The sequence below is a fragment of the Hyla sarda genome, chromosome 4, assembly GCF_029499605.1.
Source record: "Hyla sarda isolate aHylSar1 chromosome 4, aHylSar1.hap1, whole genome shotgun sequence".
Lineage (NCBI taxonomy): Eukaryota > Metazoa > Chordata > Amphibia > Anura > Hylidae > Hyla > Hyla sarda.
Window position 1 is genome coordinate 114,556,521 of NC_079192.1, and position 15,108 is coordinate 114,571,628.

The 15,108-nt window shown below is 45.6% G+C and overlaps 1 long non-coding RNA gene across 1 annotated transcript in view; it reads left to right on the top strand.

The window, feature by feature from the left end:
- Positions 1-7,849: 7,849 nt before the first annotated feature.
- LOC130366889 (uncharacterized) overlaps positions 7,850-15,108 on the top strand; it is a 56,138-nt gene continuing 48,879 nt past the window's right edge. The window contains exon 1 of the long non-coding RNA XR_008891982.1: positions 7,850-8,022. This is a non-coding gene — a long non-coding RNA (uncharacterized LOC130366889). The remainder of the gene's footprint in view (positions 8,023-15,108) is intronic.

The following is a 15,108-nucleotide window of genomic DNA, read 5'->3' on the forward strand; positions in this document are numbered from 1 at the left end:
GAATGTTTCCAATATATTGTCCCTGCTATAAAGAACTTACATTGAGGACAATACAAGAGAGGGGATTGCCCACAACAGCCAATAAAGTATTTGTTTAGCATTTTAATTCAGACCCTAGAATCAGACCCCACCATAGTACAGACCCCAGAATCACCACCTTGTATAATCTGTAGATGACTGTTAATGGGATCTGTAGATAATACACTGATATAGCGGGATCTGTATCATCTTAAGATCCCCCATAAATGTGGATGAAACATTTATGGGGGATCTTAAGATGATACACCTTTGTGGGATATGCAGATCACACACTGTTATGGGGCTTCCTTAGATAAAAAAAAACTTATAGGGGGATCTGTGAATGAAACATTTATAGGGGAGCTGTGAATGACACACATATGGGGAGCTGTGCATGACACACTTATGGGGGAGCTGTGAATGATATATTTATGGGGGAGCTATGAATGACACACCTATGGGGAACTGTGAATCACACACTTATGGGGGAACTGTGAATGACACACCTATGGGGGAGCTGTGAATGACACACTTATGGGAGAGCTGGGAATGGACACTGTTATGGGGATCTACAGACTGACAGACCAGATGCTGTCTCTGGGGAAGGAAAGCTGCTGTCAGAGCCAGGAGCTGAGCTTAGCTAAGTGTATTCCACAGAAACATACAGCAGTGACTGTAGCTGTAGCAGTGACCCCTGACCTTCTTCAGACACCTCACTGAGGCTGGTACAGAGCTCAGAGAGATCCCCCTCCCCTCTCCATGCTGCCGACAGACAGTGGAGCATGGCAGCTGAAAGGTGACAGGGGAGGAAAAGAGAGAAACTCTCTCTCAAGTTGTTCCCAGCGCAGCACAGCAATAACCGGGCAGGGAGAGGGAGGGGGAGAGGGAAGGGGAGGGATACATCTTCCGTCCCCGGACAGATCTTTTAACAGCCTCTTAAAGTGATAGTGTCCCGCTCGCGTGCCAACCCCTGCAATATATGGTCTCCTCATGCTGCCAACACCTCCACACTGTGTCATTCAGCCACTATATGATCTCCTCATACTAATGCCCCCTCCAGGCTTTATCATTGTGCCTCTCTCTTGCAGTAATTCTAATAGTAATGCCTGTAATCTTCATTTCATACTGAATAACAGTATTATTTCAATACCCCAGCACACTCCATATGCGTGTTAGAACAGAGCAAAGTGTTCTACACCCATATTGAGGCTCTCTGTAGGCCAGAAATAGCCATATAGATTTGCTGCAAATAAATTCGTCCCAAACCAAATTTTTTCTGAAAATTCGGCAAATCGGCCTGATCAAATTTTTCAATAGTTCACTCATCTCTAAATGTAAGCATGTTTTCACATACTACCATATTTGGTAAATCAAGGCATAATCTTGCCATTTTACTAAATTGTAATAAAAACATAATATGACTGCAATGTTTAGACTCACCTATAAGGATACAATGCAGACACAGGCTGGTTAATTAACCATTGATGAAGAAGAAAGAAGTATAACCAGAGTATGTGTATTGACATGTGTAAATCATTCCCCAGCTCAGGAGGTGACAGAAGACTTATTAGTGCTTAGAACAACAGGGCAGGAGACAAACCACAACTAAATGATTAGTACAGCCATCAAAATCACCTTTAAGATCTTAATCGCAAACAACCCTGAGATGAAATGCTCCATCAATTGAAAGTGCCATTGTTGCTAGAAGATAAGGATAACAAAGATAATTTAATGGGCAGACTCCAGGCAAAATAGTAGAGATAGAAATGAGTAATCAGTAATGTCACCTCTAAGTAATGATCACACCAATGGGAAATCAACCTTGGTATAGAATCTCATGTGTATTTTGTTTTTGATTTTATATCCAAGATTCTATCTGCACATCCAATTATATGCACATTTCCATAAATTACCAGTACAAATGAATATAAGGAACTTTGTAATTCACTGTATCTTATAGAAAATGTAAGAGAGAAAAGTCTACTTTACCCCTCGAGTCCACCCAGGCACGGACCGATGTGGATCACACCGCTGATACTTTAAGAAAGGAAACAAAGTTGTGGCAACCATGAGGAGTTAGACATTGGTCTAGTTAGATGACTTGGGGTGGTTAGATGTATAACTATGTGAGGCCAGGGCACCGTTAACCTACATGTTATGAGGATCCAACAGCGTCTCCTGGGCGAAACACGGAATAATAAATACGCTGATGCCAGGTTACAGATTACTGTCTTTACTGAGGCAGGAGTAGTTGTTACAATCCTCAATGTGTGGATTTGAGTAGAGGAGATGCAGCGTAACCCTTGGGAGACCTGTAGATTTGCTGGGACTTGCAGTGCTTTACGCCCACTTGACTTTACATGTTGCAGACTTGGGACTTTAGACTTAGTTTTGAGGCCTCCCACGCTGACTAGGGTTCTGATAATGTCCAATTAAAGCTACACTGTAGGGTATGAAGTAGCCCTTGGGATCCAGCTGCCAGAGGCTTTCTACTGTATCTATCCCAGACTAGCACTGTGTGGCCTCACCGACTCTTGTGTCCAAAGCTAGGAATTTCCGACTCTTCCAGGATGGGGAACACTTGCAGAATGATGTGATCACTTAGTTGAAGATTTCCTTTAGGATTCCCTTGAATCACCTCACACTCTTGCTGAGTCCTCTCCACACTACAGCTCACACTGAGCTTTGCACTCCACACTAGCCTAGAGCTAGACTGAACTGAACTAAGACTGGATAACTCCCACTCCCCTACACTTTATATGTCCTCCCATTGGGTAATCAGGGCACCCCGGGCTCCCCCCAGCATCATAAGGCTAGATCAAATCATGAAAAACATATACTAAACATGAGGTATTAGTTAATATTTTGGCCAAAATACGCAAGCTCACAATATACGTAAAGGGTCTTTAGTCTCTTGCGAGTCCCTACACTAACATTACAGTAGAAAGTCACAGAAAATAGGACAAAGATTACTCAAAAAAAAAATCACAAAAAAGTAGCCATACTTACTGGTTACTGGCAGGTTAGACACCTATTCCTACCATGATTCTGGTGAGCTTCAATGCAGTAGGTGTGTGAGTGGTTGTTCATCAGTATTTTGTACCTGTGTGACCTCCCTCATCAAGCATTGTGACTGACCTCCTTCAAAGTGGGAATAGATATAAAACCTGCCTTTGTGTAAGTAACCACTAAGTATGGCTCTTTTTATGATTTTTTGAGCAATTTTTGTTCCATTTGTTCTAATTTGTTTTGTATATATTGTATCAAAAAAAGTAGACTGTGCATTTTAACCTCTTCAGGACGCAGGGCGTACGCATACGCCCTGCATTCTGAGTCCTTAAGGATGCAGGGCGTACAAGTACGCCCATGGGAATTTCAGTCCCCACCACTAGCCGGTCGGGGACTGGACCGCGATGCCTGCTGAAATCCTCCTCCTCAATTCAGATCTGTGGCGATTCCGGGTCATACGGGTCTCCGGTGACCCAGAAGGGAGAGGAGTGAGGTGGCAGGGGTGCCACCCCTCCTATCCCCGCTATTGGTTGGTCAGAAGCAACCGATCAATAGCAGATTGGGGGTGGGGGGGGATTGAAGTTTGGTTTACCTGCTCAACCCACCCATGGTAGTCCGAGCAGAGCAGGGGCTTTGTGATGTGAGTGGCGGCGGTGGAGGTCCCTTCCTGGCGGGGAACAGGGGTGGCGGGTGGCGATCCTCGAGGAGGTGAGTAGTTGCCTACCAACATTTGCAGGGTGACAGTTTGGAGACCACTATGCAGTGGTCTCTAAACTGTAGCCCTCAAAATGTTGCAAAACTACAAGTACCAGCATGCCTAGACAACTGTTTGGGCATGCTGGCATTTGTAGTTTTGCAAGATTTAGAGGGGTACAGTCGGGAGATCACTCTGCGGTGGTCTCTAAACCGTGGCCCTCAAAATTTTGCAAAACTACAACTCCCAACATGTACGAACAGAAAAAGGCTGTCTTGGCATGTTGGGAGTTGTAGTTGCATGGTTCCAGCTGTTGCATAAATACAACTTCCAGCATACCCTTCGGTGATCAGTACATGCGGGGAGTTGTAGTTTTGCAACAGCTGGAGGCACACTGGTTGGAAAATACTGAGTTAGGTAACAGAACCTAACTCAAGGTTTTCCTACTAGCGTGCCTCCAGTTGTTGCAAAAGTACAACTCCCAGCACGCACAGTCTGTCAGTGCATGCTGGGAGTTTTTGTTTTGCAACAGCTGGAGGTTTGCCCCCCATGTGAACATACAGGGTACATTCACATGGGCGGGTTTACAGTGAGTTTCCTACTTCAAGTTTGAGCTGTGGCAAAGTTTCCTCCGCAGCTCAAACTCCTAGGGGGAAACTCACCGTAATCCCCCGCCGTGTGAATGTACCCTAAAAACACTACCCTACACTACACTAACACAAAATAAAGGGTAAAACACTACATATACACATCCTTACAATGTCCCCCCCAAGAAAAAAAACAAAAAAACGTATCATACAGCAGTGTCTCCAAAATGGAGCCTCCAACTGTTGCACAACAACAACTCCCAGCATTTCTGGACAGCCATTGACTGTATATGCATGCTGGGAGTTTAGCAACAGCTGGAGGCACCCTGTTTGGGAATCACTGGCGTAGAATTTTTTTTATAGCGGAGCATCCAAGTCCACCCCTATGCAAATCCCTAATGTAGGCCTCAAATGCAGATGGCACTCTCTCACTTCAGGGCCCTGTCATGTTTCAAGGAAAGAATTTAGGGCCACATATGGGGTATTTCCGTACTAGAGAGTAATTGCTTTACAAATTTTGGGGGGCTTTTTCTCCTTTTACCCCATATAAAAAGCAAAAGTTGGGGTCCACACCAGCATGTTAGTGTTTAAAAAAAAAAAATGTTTACACTAACATGCTGGTGTTGCCCCATACTTTTAATTTTCACAAGAGGAAAAAAAGACCCCCAAAATTTGTAACGCAATTTCTCCTGAGTATGGAAATGCTCCATATATGGATGTAAAATGCTCTGCAGACGCACAACAAGGGAGTGAGAGCGCACTATGTAGATTTGAGGCCAAAATAGGTGATTTGCAAAGGGTGGCTTATTTTACAGAGGTTCTGGCATAAACATAAAAAAATGAATACCCACGTTTGACCCCATTTTGGAAACTACACCCCTCACGGAACTTAATAAGGGGTATAGTGAGCCTTAATGCTCCACAGGTGTTTGATGAATTTTCATTAAATTTGGATGGGAAAATGAAAAATAAATACAAATTTCACAAAAATGCTGGTGTTGCCCTAATTTCTTAATTTTCACAAGGGAAAATAGGGGAAAAAAAGCCCCCCAAAATTTGTAGCCTCTGAGTATGGACAAAAGTAGAAAAAAAAAAAGGGGCGATTTCTAGTGTGGTATTGTAGGAATGAGTGGACAAGGATCCACCACCTCCCCTGTAGTGTAGTACTGACTTGTTGGAATTGTGCAACAGAGCAAGCACAACACTGTGATAGGTATGGGGTGGATTAGATATGTGCAGTTTGCTGCTCAATCTCCCCTATCTGTATCCCCAAGGGTACGGAAATATGAAGGCAGGATGAACAAAAAAAAAAGTGGGGAATCTGTAGAGCGCTACTGCTAGCAAGGAAGGAACTCAGGACGCCAAAGTTGCACAGGATGATTTATTGGAATAAAAGATTTCGGACAACGCGTTTCGGCCCTGGCACGCGCCTTCCTCAGGTCCACAAACAATTACTGGAATAGTAACCAATAAATATTAAAATGAAAATAAATAAATATAATTTCCCATAAAACAGTAAAACATTATATAATAATATACAGAGAAAGGTCACAGATGGAGATAGAATCAATGGCAAAAAGGTGCATAGAGTGAAAATGAGCAGACGCATTGACCTGCCCAGAGATGCCCATGTATTGGTATTTGTAAAGGATATTAAAACTATTGTGAGGGAAGACATGTTAAAAAAGGCAAAAATGGATGTATAGAGAGATGCTGCCATTTGTCCTTAGGGTGTGATTTATAAAAAACTGGTACAATACCATAAGGATTGGTACAAATAATAATAATAATAATAATAATAATAATAATAATAATAAATGAGCTAAAGATCCAAGGTAATTAGTCCTTTTGAAAAATGTGTGTATTTATTAGGGGTGTGAATTGGCAAGAATTTGGCGATACGATACGTATCGCGATACACATATGACGATACAATATATCCCAATATATCCTGATTCTGTTTATGAGACTATATATTGCGATATATCCCGATTCTGTCTAAAAAACATTGTCTTGTACACTTTTATTAAACATTTTTTTTATACACTTTATTAGACTTTTAGGAGGAATCATTAGATTCCTCAGACAGATGAATAGAGTTCTATTGAACTCCATTAATCTGCGATCGATTAATAGAGCCTAGTCAAGCCAGGTTCTATCAATGACAGAGCCATGGGACAGCAGGAAGCAGAGATAAGCCCTCTGGCTACCTCCACAGTGGATCGCCCGCCCGTGATCGCGCTGCGCGGGGGGGGGGGGGGGCGATCCACCCCACTAGCCAACAGGGAGCATTTACAGATCCCTTTAGACGCTGCTGTCAGCTTTGACAGCGGTGATTTAAAGGGTTAATAGCCAGCTGCGGCAATCGCTGCATGCTGGCTATTAGTGACGGCCCCTGGCTACTGAAATCAGCTGGGGGCTGCAGAGTATGGAGCGGGCAGGAGATCGGAGCCCGTTCCATACACCCAGAGAGCCGCCGCGCTTGTCAGGTCCGGCCCTGCTTGCATGAGCCGGAAAAATTCACCTGCCCGGCACCCGGAACTGCATATACCGGGCATCGGGAGATACGAATTCCACATACCTAATAGGATCGATTCAAAAATATTTTGAATCGATACCGTATCGCCAAATAAAAAATCGTGATAATCAAGTGAATCGTTTTTCTCTTACACCCCATATATATATATATATATATATATATATATATATATATATATATATATATAAAAAGATATAGCGAAAAGTAGCACTCCTTATAAAAAATTTCTCAGGTGCAAGCAACCAGATGGACCCTGGTCCCTGGTCCCCAATGTAGAAGGCAAAAAGCGGCTGCAGCACACAGAATAGGTGAAAAAATGATGGTAGCTTTAATCCATTATAAATACAGATGCAACGTTTCAGCTGCCAGTGCAGCCTTTATCAAGCATACAGAGTGACTGAACACAAGGAGTATATATATGGTAGCCAATTACAATTAATACAAATCAGTGTCAAAAATCAATAAATATAAACGTAATAAAAACAAGCAATCCATAAGTGTGGGTGCATAACAACATAAAGCATAAGGACAATATACATATTGTCAGGTTAATACAGTGTTACAAAAAAAGCGTTATTAAAAACAAGTGGTAAAAACCACAAATCTAGCTTGATTACAAATATAAATACATTAATATCACCTGGAGGACAAGTAATAGCGTCGGGCGCTCACCTGTACATGCTGTAAACATGGCGATAGAACGCCAGAGCGGCGTGTGTGTGGAATAGAGGCTGCGCAGCAGCCCTAGCAGAGGAGACGAGGGTACACCAATCAGGGGGTACAACAAGATCACATGGGACGCATCGCAGTTGCCAAGCGGCACGTGCGTACTGCGACAGAGTGAATCTCTGATGGACATCTCAGAAGAGGGCAGTTTGAAAAATAACAACGTGAATGTGAAAAGGGCAGTTAGAAAACCGCAATGTCATTTTTTCTAACTGCCCTTTTCACATTCACGTTGTTATCTTTCAAACTGCCCTCTTCTGAGATGTCCATCAGAGATTCACTCTGTCGCAGTACGCACGCGCCGCTTGGCAACTGCGATGCGTCCCATGTGATCTTGTTCTTCCCCCTGATTGGTGTACCCTCGTCTCCTCTGCTAGGGCTGCTGCGCAGCCTCTATTCCACACACACGCCGCTCTGGCGTTCTATCGCCATGTTTACAGCATGTACAGGTGAGCGCCCGCCGCTATTACTTGTCCTCCAGGTGATATTAATGTATTTATATTTGTAATCAAGCTAGATTTGTGGTTTTTACCACTTGTTTTTAATAACACTTTTTTTGTAACACTGTATTAACCTGACAATATGTATATTGTCCTTATGCTTTATGTTGTTATGCACCCACACTTATGGATTGCTTGTTTTTATTACGTTTATATTTATTGATTTTTGACACTGATTTGTATTAATTTTAATTGGCTACCATATATATACTCCTTGTGTTCAGTCACTCTGTATGCTTGATAAAGGCTGCACTGGCAGCTGAAACGTTGCATCTGTATTTATAATGGATTAAAGCTACCATCATTTTTTCACCTATTCTGTGTGCTGCAGCCGCTTTTTGCCTTCTATATATATATATATATATATATATATATATATATATATATATATATATATATATATATATATATATATATATTTGTATAAGAACTAAATGTGGATTACAAGCTGTAATCCACAATCTGTAGGAACATTACATAGAAGGAGGAGGGATAATAATAAATGAGTTGAAGATTCAAGGTAATAAGTGCACAAAAAAAAAAATATATATATAATTATAGAAAATGATGGTGGCTAATACAGGTATGTGTAAATAGACCTCAAGAAGCATGAGGCCAAAGTACTTACAGTACAATAGATGCATCCTGAAGTATTTGCTGTGCATTGGTGTCATGATAGTGTGGAGCGCGGAGTAATGTATTAAGTATGGGCGTTGCGGGGAGTTTCCGCCCATGCACACTGCGCAACTTCCGGTCCTGTGCGCGGCAGCTGGTGTCGCGCATAAAGGTGGCAAATGATATTGTGCTGTGCACTTCTGTGGATGATGGGGAAAAAACGATTTTGTGTATCAGGGTGGTATAGGGGAAAGAAGTGGTATTGAGATAATCATATAGAGATAGAAGGGGGAGGAGAAAAACTGCAGATTTTTCTTCTGTGAGGGGTGTAGTTTCCAAAATGGGGGCCAATGGCCCCCGAGTTCCAAACAAATTCTCTCTCCAAAAGCTCTATGGCACTTCTTCTCTTCTGAGCATTATAGAGCACCAGCAGAACACTTGACGTTCACACATGGGGTATTTCCATACTCAGAAGAAATGGGGTTAGACATTTTGGGGGCATTTTTTTTTTCATTTACGCATCCGACTTTAACAAACCATCTGTTATGTTATGTTCAATGAGGGGTGTAGTTTCCAAAATAGGGTGCCTAATAATAATATGTTTTTTTTTTTTGTTGCTCCTCTGACACCATAGGGGCTTATTGAATGTGACATGCCCCCCAAAAACCATTTCAGCAAAATTTGCTTTCCAAAACCAAATGTGACTTCTTCTCTTCTGAGCATTGTAGTGCACAAGCAGAGCAATTGATGTCCACATATAGGGTATTTCCATATTCAGAAGAAATGGGGTTCAAAATTTGGGGAGGGGATTTTTTCCTATTACCCTTTGTAAAAATTTAAAATTTGGGGGAAAAACAGCATTTTAGTGAAAAAAAATAATAATTTACACATCCGACTATAACGAAAAGTCGTCAAACACCTTGTTACGCCGAGCGCTCCGGGTCCCCGCTCCTCCCCGGAGCGCTCACAGCGTTCTCCTATTCGCAGCGCCCCGGTCAGACCTGCCGACCGGGTGCGCTGCGATAATGTTCCCAGCCGGGATGCGATTCGCGATGCGGGACGCGCCCGCTTGCGATGCGCATCCCGACTCGCTTACCAGACCCGTTCCCCATCTGTGCTGTCCCGGCGTGCGCGGCCCCGCTCCCTAGGGCGCGCGCGCACCGGGTCTTTGTGATTTAAAGGGCCGGTGCGCCACTGATTGGCGCATGAGGTTTTAATCAGTACCTTCACCTGTGCACTTCCCTACTTATACCTCACTTCCCCTGCACTCCCTTGCCGGATCTTGTTGCCATTGTGCCAGTGAAAGCGTTTCCTTGTGTGTTCCTAGCCTGTGTTCCAGACCTCCTGCCGTTGCCCCTGACTACAATCCTTGCTGCCTGCCCTGACCTTCTGCTACGTCCCATCTTGCTCTTGCCTACTCCCTTGTACCGCGCTTATCGTAGCAGTCAGAGAGGTTGAGCCGTTGCCGGTGGATACGACCTGGTTGCTACCGCCGCTGCAAGACCATCCCGCTTTGCGGCGGGCTCTGGTGAATACCAGTAGCAACTTAGAACCGATCCACCGACACGGTCCACGCCAATCCCTCTCTGGCACAGAGGATCCACCTCCAGCCAGCCGAATCGTGACAGTAGATCCGGCCATGGATCCCGCTGAGGTCCCGCTGCCAGTTGTTGCTGACCTCACCACGGTGGTCGCCCATCAGGCGCAACAAGGCCACCAGCTGTCTCAACTGACCGTGATGCTACAGCAGCTACTACCACAGCTTCAACAATCATCTCCTCCGCCAGCTCCTGCACCTCCTCCGCAGCGAGTGGCCGCATCCAGCCTCCGTTTATCTTTGCCGGACAAATTTGATGGGGATTCTAAATTGTGGTTTTCTTTCACAATGTTCCCTGCATTTGGAGATGATGTTGGACCAGTTTCCAACTGAAAGGTCAAAGGTGGCTTTCGTAGTCAGCCTTCTGTCTGGGAAAGCCCTGTCATGGGCAACACCGCTCTGGGACCGCAATGATTCTGTCACTGCCTCTATACACTCTTTCTTCACAGAGATTTGAAGTGTCTTCGAGGAACCTGCCCGAGCCTCTTCTGCCCAGACTGCCCTGCTGAACCTGGTCCAGGGTAATTCTTCTGTTGGCGAGTACGCCATCCAATTTCGTACTCTCGCCTCCGAGTTGTCCTGGAATAACGAGGCCCTCTGCGCAACCTTTAAAAAAGGCATATCCAGTAACATCAAAGATGTGCTGGCCGCATGAGAAATCCCTGCTAACCTGCATGAACTTATTCATCTTGCCACCCGCATTGACATGCGTTTTTCCGAAAGGCGTCAGGAGCTCCGCCAGGATATGGACTTTGTTCGCACGAGGCGGTTTCTCTCCCCAGCTCCTCTCTCCTCTGGTCCTCTGCAATCCGTTCCTGTGCCTTCCGCCGTGGAGGCTATGCAAGTTGACCGGTCTCGCTTGACATCTCAAGAGAGGACACGATGCCGCATGGAGAACCTTTGCCTGTACTGTGCCAGAACCAAACATTTCTTGAAGGATTGTCCTATCCGACCTCCACGTCAGGAAAGACGCACGCTGACTTCGCACAAAGGTGAGACAGCTCTTGATGTGAACTCTGCTTCTCCACGTCTTACTGTGCCTGTGCAGATTTCTTCTTCTACCTTCTCCTTCTCAGCTGTGGCCTTCTTGGATTCCGGATCTGCAGGAAATTTTATTTTGGCCTCTTTCATCAACAGGTTCAACATCCCGATGACCAGTCTCGCCAGACCCCTCTACATCGCCTCTGTTAATAATGAAAGATTGGACTGTACTGTGCGTTACCGCACGGAACCCCTCTTAATGTGCATCGGACCCCATCGCGAAAAAATTGAATTTCTGGTCCTCTCTAACTGCACTTCGGAAATTCTTCTTGGACTACCGTGGCTTCAACGCCATTCCCCAACCCTCGATTGGACCACCGGGGAGATCAAGAACTGGGGTACTTCTTGCCACAAGGACTGTCTTAAGCCTGCTCCCTGTACTGTCAGTCAAGACCCTGTGGTTCCTCCGATATCTGGTCTCCCCAAGGCCTATCTGGATTATGCTGATGTTTTTTGCAAAAAACAAGCAGAGACTTTGCCTCCTCACAGGCCTTATGACTGTCCTATTGACCTGCTCCCTGGTACTACTCCACCCAGGGGCAGAATCTATCCTCTGTCTGCTCCGGAAACACAACCATGTCGGAGTACATCCAAGAGAATTTAAAAAAGGGGTTTATCCGCAAGTCTTCCTCCCCTGCCGGAGCTGGATTTTTTTTCGTTTCCAAAAAAGAAGGCTCTTTACGCCCTTGCATTGATTACCGCGGACTTAATAAAATCACTGTAAAAAAACGCTATCCCCTACCTCTTATCTCGGAACTCTTTGATCGCCTACGAGGCGCCCACATCTTTACCAAGCTGGACTTAAGAGGTGCATATAATCTCATCCACATCAGGGAGGGGGACGAGTGGAAGACCGCATTTAACACCAGAGATGGACACTTTGAATATCTGGTTATGCCCTTTGGGCATTGCAACGCCCCTGCCGTCTTCCAAGACTTTGTAAATTACATTTTACGTGATCTTCTATATACCTGTGTTGTGATTTACCTAGACAATATTTAGATTTTTTCTGCTAACCTAGAAGAACACCGCCAGCATGTCCGCATGGTTCTTCATAGACTTCGGGACAATCAATTATATGCCAAAATGGAAAAATGTCTCTTTGAGTGTCAATCTCTTCCCTTCCTAGGATACTTAGTCTCTGGCCAGGGAATCCAAATGGACCCAGATAAACTATCAGCCGTATTGGATTGGCCACGCCCCTCCGGACTCCGTGCTATCCAACGTTTTTTGGGGTTTGCCAATTATTACAGACAATTTATTTTGCACTTTTCCACTATTGTGGCTCCTATCGTGGCCCTAACCAAGAAAAACGCCAACCCTAAGTCCTGGCCTCCTCAAGCGGAAGACGCATTCAATCATCTCAAGACCGCCTTTTCTTCTGCTCCCGTACTCTCCAGACCTGATCCATCTAAGCCCTTCTCGCTGGAGGTAGACGCCTCCTCGGTGGGAGCTGGAGCAGTACTCCTACAAAAAAATTCTTCCGGACATGCTGTTACTTGTGGTTTCTTTTCTAGGACCTTCTCTCTGGCGGAGAAAAACTACTCCATTGGTGATCGAGAACTACTGGCCATAAAATTGTCGCTTGAGGAATGGAGGCACCTGCTGGAGGGATCCAAATATCCAGTAATTATATACACTGATCACAAGAATCTCTCTTATCTTCAGTCTGCCCAATGGCTGAACCCTCGCCAGGCTAGGTGGTCATTGTTCTTTGCCCGTTTTAACTTTGAAATTCATTTTCGCCCTGCTGACAAGAACATTAGGGCTGATGCCCTCTCTCGTTCATCGGATGCCTCTGAGGTGGAAGCTTCCCCGCAACACATTATTCCTCTGGACTGTCTGATCTCCACTTCTCCAGCTTCCATCAGACAAACTCCTCCAGGGAAGACCTTCGTCTCTCCATGCCAGCGCCTCAGGATTCTCAAGTGGGGACACTCCTCACACCTCGCAGGCCATGCTGGCATCAAAAAATCCATCCAGCTCATCTCTCGATTTTATTGGTGGCCTACCCTGGAAGCTGATGTTGTTGAATTTGTGCGGGCTTGTACAGTCTGTGTCCAGGACAAGACCCCTCGCCAGAAGCCTGCTGGTCTCCTCCATCCTCTGCCTGTTCCTGAACGACCATGGTCTCAGATTGGTATGGACTTTATTACTGACTTACCTTTATTCCATGGCAACACAATTATTTGGGTGGTCGTTGATCGATTCTCCAAGATGGCACATTTTATCCCTCTTCCAGGTCTTCCTTCTGCGCCTCAGTTGGCGAAACAATTTTTTATACACATTTTTCGCCTTCACGGGCTGCCTACGCATATCGTCTCGGATAGAGGCGTTCAATTTGTGTCTAAATTCTGGAGGGCCCTCTGTAATCAACTCAAAATCAAATTAAACTTCTCGTCTTCTTATCATCCCCAATACAATGGGCAAGTAGAAAGAATTAATCAGGTTCTGGGTGACTATTTGTGACATTTTGTTTCCTCCCACCAGGATGACTGGGCAGATCTTCTACCATGGGCCGAATTCTCGTACAATTTCTCTGAATCTTCCGCTAAATCCCCATTCTTCGTGGTGTACGGCCGTCACCCTCTTCCCCCCCTTCCCACTCCCATGCCCTCTGGTTTGCCCGCTGTTGATGAGGTGACTCGGGACTTCTCCACCATATGGAAAGAGACTCAAAATTATCTCTTACAGGCCTCATCCCGGATGAAAAAACATGCCGATAGGAAAAGAAGAATTCCCACCATTTTTTCTCCCGGAGACAAAGTATGGCTCTCCGCCAAGTATGTCCGCTTTCGTGTCCCCAGTTATAAACTGGGACCATGTTATCTTGGTCCTTTCAAAATCAAGTGCCAAATCAACCCTGTCTCTTACAAACTCCTTCTTCCTCCTTCTCTCCGTATTCCCAATGCTTTCCATGTTTCTCTCCTTAAACCCCTCATCCTTAACCGTTTCTCTCCCAAAGTTGTTTCTCCCACTCCAGTTTCCGGGTCCTCTGACGTTTTTTCGGTGAAAGAAATTCTGGCATCCAAGACGGTCAGAGGTAAAACATTTTTTTGGGTTGATTGGGAGAATTGCGGCCCAGAGGAGAGGTCATGGGAACCTGAGGACAACATCCTGGACAAGAATCTTATCCTCAAATTCTCAGGTTCCAAAAAGAGGGGGAGACCCAAGGGGGGGGGGGTACTGTTACGCCGAGCGCTTTGGGTCCCCGCTCCTCCCCGGAGCGCTTACAGCGTTCTCCTATTCGCAGCGCCCCGGTCAGATCTGCCGACCGGGTGTGCTGCGATAATGTTCCCAGCCGGGATGCGATTCACGATGCGGGACGCGCCCGCTCGCGATGCGCATCCCGACTCGCTTACCAAACCCGTTCCCCGCCTGTGCTGTCCCGGCACGCGCGGCCCCGCTCCCTAGGGCGCGCGCGCGTCGGGTCTTTGCGATTTAAAGGGCCGGTGCGCCACTGATTGGCGCATGAGGTTTTAATCAGTACCTTCACCTGTGCACTTCCCTACTTATACCTCACTTCCCGTGCACTCCCTTGCCGGATCTTGTTGCCATTGTGCCAGTGAAAGCCTTTCCTTGTGTGTTCCTAGCCTGTGTTCCAGACCTTTTGCCGTTGCCCCTGACTACGATCCTTGCTGCCTGCCCTGACCTTCTGCTACGTCCGACCTTGCTCTTGCCTACTCCCTTGTACCGCACTTATCTCAGCAGTCAGAGAGGTTGAGCCATTGCCGGTGGATACGACCTGGTTGCTACCGCCGCTGCAAGACCATCCCGCTTTG